Source organism: Micropterus dolomieu, linkage group LG17 (assembly GCF_021292245.1).
Source record: "Micropterus dolomieu isolate WLL.071019.BEF.003 ecotype Adirondacks linkage group LG17, ASM2129224v1, whole genome shotgun sequence".
Lineage (NCBI taxonomy): Eukaryota > Metazoa > Chordata > Actinopteri > Centrarchiformes > Centrarchidae > Micropterus > Micropterus dolomieu.
In genome coordinates this window covers 29,658,376-29,664,383 of record NC_060166.1, presented here as the reverse complement: position 1 = coordinate 29,664,383, position 6,008 = coordinate 29,658,376, and positions in this window count along the sequence as shown.

Genomic DNA, 6,008 nt, shown 5'->3' with positions numbered 1-6,008 from the left:
ATAACATCTATGATGCAATGCAGTTTAGTAGCCTTTTGTATTGTGTACGAAATCATAACCATCTGGGTGACAACAGAGGATTAACCTCTTACAGCAGTCTCACATTAATAGTATCAAACATGGGTTAAATGTGTGTTTAGTAGACACACATCATCTCTGGTATGAAGAAAGAAAAAAATATATTCCCTGGCAACCATAAAGTCACAGAGCACCTAATCGACTTCCATCACAGTGGCCATACATTTTATGAGGGCCCAAACATGAAACATGCAAGAACCCCATTAAAAGTGAATTTCTTTTTCTGCAATAAATCACAAAACGTTGCACACACGTCAGACAAAAATGTAAAATTATGTGTTTAATGGGTCTCACAAATGGGTGTGGCAAAATGGCTCGGTAGCATCCCCTACAGAGCAGCCCTCAGTAAAGGTTTTACCGAGACGTACAAAATTTCTGTGGCACATGTATCATGTCCAGACGTACATGAAAGGTGGAAACCATAACTAATGAACAGCAGGAACGGTTACACCAAATGACTCCTATTACAAGCCAACAGCAGCTTTAAAACACCTAAAACTCAAATATTTCAGTGATAGAAGAAATACAATTCAGCATTTAGTAAAAATTTACATCAGTGAAATTCGATGTATAAAAAGAGCGGACATCGTGTTGGGGGACTAGTGCCTCCACCCCGACCCAGGGCTGGACTAGGACAAAAAATTGGCCCTGGCAAATTGGCACCCCTCACCAATATACCATCGTTCCATTTAGGGGGTCAGATTAAGGGTGTAATGAAATATTGAGACATGACATTGCACAAGATTGGTGTCCATGACTACAAGACAAGAATATATTTTAATACACCTACTATTTATAAAAAATATTTACAGTTGAAATATTGAATTGGGGGGTCTAGGTGTCCTCCCTGAGAAGAGTTTGAGCATTAAACACTTAATTTCCTGCATTCTGAAGACATTGTCTGCACCAATTTGTGGTGGGGTGGTGATGGCGCCATGGATAAGACGCATGGCTTTGGTTACTCCAGAGGCGTGTGACCTCTGACATAAATAGCAATTGTAAATCGCTTTGGATAAAAGCGTCAGCTAAATTAATAAATGTAATGTCTTCATTTTTATAAAGGGAAGCACAAAATTCAGGTGGCAGGTGACAATTCACAATGTAAAAATATAAAAAAAATATAATGCAGTAATCAGTAGCTTTTTTGGTTAACAAATACTTTCAAAAATTTGGCGTTTGGCGGCCTCCTTCTGAAGAATGATTTTTTGGCTGTGTGGCTCGTTACGCAAAAAAACAGAGAGCAGAGGGGGTGGGGGCTAGTAAGAGATGTGATTGGGCCAGCCACAACTGTCCATGCTTTATGGGCCGTTATTATATATTAGTTATATAAATAATTTACATTACACCGGCCCCAAAGGTGCGTCGGCCCACCGAGCATGTGCCCGGTATGCCAGATTACCAGTCCAGCCCTGCCCCGACCTGATTGCTCAGACTTGCAGTACATTCGGTGAGGGAGAGGTAGATATGTTCGCTGCACAAGAAAATGCGCAGTGCACTCTGTGGTCTGTGGCCATTACGCATTGCGCAATGCTGGGTGGGGACTGTTTATTATTGCTCAGGGCAGGTGTGTTTTGTGCTTGTGGTACTGGAAGGTACCGTGACGCGCTGACTACATCCTGCTTCGCCTCTAACCCACTAGCAATAGCCTTAGATGGGAAAATATGATAATGACAATAGTTCCGTATTGTAAATGGCGGAACAAAAAGCTGTTTAGGGAGCTGATTGTCTCACTCCAGTTTATACACAATGTGAGACTGTGGCCGGCGGCATGCTGTCGCCTCACAGCAAGAAGGTTGTGGGTTCAAACCCCGGTTGCCCCGGGGTCTGCATGGGTTCTCTCCGGGTGCTTCCTCACACCGTCCAAAGACATGCAGACTAGGTTGATTGGTGACCCTAAATTGTCCTTAGGTGTGAGCGTGAGTGGTTGGTTGTCTATGTGTGGCACTGCGATGGACCTGTCAAGGGTGCCTTTCTCATCCACTCCCCCACGACCCTGTACGCAGGATAAGCAGTTGGCGATGGATGGATGGGCGCCTATACTCATCAGATTATCGTTGTTAAGATGTTTTTTTCTTCACTAAAATCAAATTTAGTTGATTAAATTGCCAAAAGCTTTTGGACGCCTGCCCTTACATGCAGATGAAGGTTAATGACATCCCATTCTTTATTTGTAGGGTTTAATATGGAGTTGGCCCACCCTTTGCAGCTTCAGCTCTTCTCTTGGGAAGGCTGTCCACAAGGTTTAGGAGTGTGATCATGGGAATTTGACCGTTCTTCTAGAAGTATATTTGTGAGGTCAGGCACTGATGCTGGACGAGAAGGCCTGGCCTAGCAGTCTCGGCTCTAATTCATCCCAACGGTGTTCTATCGGGGATCAGGACTCTGTGCAGGCCAGTTAAATTCTCCACACCAAACTCACTCATCCTTGTCTTTATGGACCTTGCTTTGTGCAATGCTGCGCAGTCATTTTGGAACGGGAAGGGGCCATCCCAAAAACTGTTAGGAGCATGAAATTGTACAAAATGTTTTGGTATGCTGAAGCATTAACTGTTCCTTTTACTTGAACTAATGGGCCAAGCCTAACCCCTCTTTTCCTCCTTATTTTAAGAAATGCATAACATAAACAAAGATTATACCTAATATTTGTTATGTTGATACCATACCAAGATACCATGACATAATGCACTATAAAAGAAACTTTTTTATTATTATAAATAGCACTAACACAAAAGTACAACAAAATATGTTAAAGTTTTGATAAATAAGAGTCAAATGTATAAAACTACACAAAACATTTTACAAATATCTGATTTGTTATAAATTATGGAGTACTATTACTAATGAACATTAAATTAAATAGTGTATGTAGTGTGGGGGCCAGTAAAACAGAAACTATAAACAAAATACCAATATACTACTACTACTACTACTAATAATAATAATAATACCATATATCAAATCTAATGTCACTGCTATAATATTAATGGTAAACAGGGCTCTCCTGAATAGGCAAAAAACTATATATATATATATATATATATATATATTAATAATAATAATATATTTTATTTCTATATTTTATGTCTTTTCAGGACACTCAAAGACACTACAGTAAAAGCAGAAGTTATGTACATTTAAAACAGATTAAAAACACAAATAGCATAATATAAAATATATGAACAGTAGAGAAAAACATGTGGTGCGGAAATATTATATTATAAAATGTATATTTTGTCATGAAATTGTTATTACCTTACATATAATCTGCCACAATTACTACTTTCTACTATGTAGTGTATTCACTTCTAGGCTGTGTTCGAAACGGAAGGCAGTTGCCTCGCTGCCTCGATACCGTATTAGGCAGCTGCCTCAGAAGGCATCACTTTCAAGTGAAGGCAGCTCTGTTTACATTAGTTTCGGACAGCCTTCTAGGGCAGCACTTAGGGCAACATGTGACGTCAGCACGCCGTCTTGCGTCAGAAGAGACGCTAGCCGTAGCATAAGCTAACTAGCTATTGAAAAGCCAAATGGCTAACAGACACCTCAGAAATCATACTGAACAAACTTGGTTGGTCACAGTCACGGGCTAATATGATAGTTCAGTGTTTAGTTCTCGCTAGATTTTCAAAAATCGAAGCGAGAAAACTACCAAAAATCTTTAAAAACATATATTTGTGTACAAATTCGGCTCCTTTGTCCGCCATGTTGACCAGTTTTCGAAAGCTCCGCGGCCGCAGACACGCTGCTTTATGGGTAATAGTCAGCATTAAGTCATCATTGATGCTGCCTTCAAAACTGACCGCTACTGGGGCAGCTTGAAGGCATCTCAGGAGACAGGAAGAGATCGTTCGAGCAGTTTCGAACAGCACTCGATGCCTCGCTGTCCTGTTAGACACCTTCTGAGACAGCAGTTTAGCCCTAGTTTAGCCCCTCGAACACAGCCCTAGTTTATCCCTTTAACAGCACTGTTAATTCTAGCCAAAGCTTCTGTGGTCCAGAGCTTTTGCGGCTCATCTCTGTACTTCTTAGCAAATTTCAATCTGGCCTTCCAATTCTTACTGCTGATGAGTGGTGTGCATCTTGTGGTGCGGCCTCTATATTTCTGCTCTCTGAGACTTCTTCGAACAGTGGACTGTGATACTTTCACCCCTGCACTGTGGAGGTTGTTGGGGATGTCACTTACTGATGTTTTCGGGGTTTTCTTCACAGCTCACGATATTTCAGTCATCAATTACTGTTGTATTCCTTGGCCGACCTGTTCGACGTCTGTTGCTCAGTACACCGGTAGTGTCTTTCTTTTTCAGGACATTCCAAATTGTTGTGCTTGCTTTGCCCAATGTTTGTCCAATGGCTCTGGTCGATTTTCCTTCTTTTCTCAGCTTGACAATGGCTTGCTTTTCTCCCATAGACAGCTCTCTGGTCTTCATTTTGGTGTATCCTCTTTAACAGGAAATGCAATCTTTATAGGTCTGAACCAAGAATGAAAACTTAGACTAGTCATGCAGAGCTATTTAATGTTTGGACAATCAACCTAAAAGGCAACACCTGGGCAACAAGAAACATCTGTCAGTCACATGTTCCAATAGTTTCGCTCATTTGAAAAATGGGTGGGTTAAAACACATCTAGATGTGAATACCACGAAATAAGAGCTGAAATTCTGAACTCTTGTCTCATACTCATCTTTTGATCTTAAACCCAAATATCTAATACTGGGTACCCTAATATTTTTGGAAGGGACTGTATTTAGAATACATTAAACAATGTAGTTTAACCGCTCATTAAAGTTAGCGCTCCTCTACTGATAAATGTGGCATTAGAGGACCATTCGCTAGAACTGTTTCAGAAATAATTCTACATTCACGTTTGTCAGTAACGTTAGCGTAACCACCACTCACCTATCATTACCGTAACATTAAACACATTGCTGTGAGCCTGGAGAGGGAAGTGAAAAATGGGAGGGATATGAAGTATAGTTTGGTAAGAGGAGAAGTGACGAGGGCTATTTTTATTATTATTTAAGTTATGTAATTGACGTGACAAATGACTAACTCACCAAGAGCTACCAGCAGCTACTCTTCGTGGCTCCAGTAGACTGCGGTCAGCGGATGTTTTGTTCAGTGGTGCTGCTGTGTTGTTAACAGAGGAGCTGCAGAGCACCCTATGGTGGACAAACTATGCAACACTCATGAGATGAGGGAAGGATCCGACTGTTTCTCTTTTAAATAGTCGTATATCGGCTGTTATAAATGCAGATACAGATATATCTGCAAGGAGCTTATATCGGCTGATAATATTTGCAAAACGATAAATCGGTCAGGCTCTACCAACAGACTGAGGAATATTTAGTAGTGAGGAAATTTCACAAATGGACTTATTGCACAGGTGGCAACCTAACACGGTACCACGCTTGAATTCACTGAGCTGGTGTGTGCGCCCCATTCTTTTTACAAAAGTTTGTAGAAGAAGTCTGCATGCCGATGCGCTTGATTTTATACACCTGTGGCCATGGAAGTGATTGGTACACGGGATTCAATGATTCGGTATATTGTAGTAAGAGCATTGTGGTATATATATATATATATATATATATACCACAATGCTCTTACTACGTTCCTCCCTCCTTTGGAGCGCAGGGCACGTTTCAACTTAAACAAGTGAAACATAGCTAAGGCCGCCAATGACTTATGTTTAGAAACAGTGGTCTTCCCTCACTGAATACATTTTCCATCAATCACCTTTGTGATTTGTACACTTCACCACACAACTTAGCTTAAAGTATTTTCTGTTGACAAATTGAATTAGATAAGGATTTCAAATAAAGAATTGTTTATATAGTTATACAAAGTTTCCTATATCTATTTGTTTGCTCTTCAAACCAGTATCCTCATATAGTGAAATAATAATTTTCCACTGAATTGACTTTCATTCC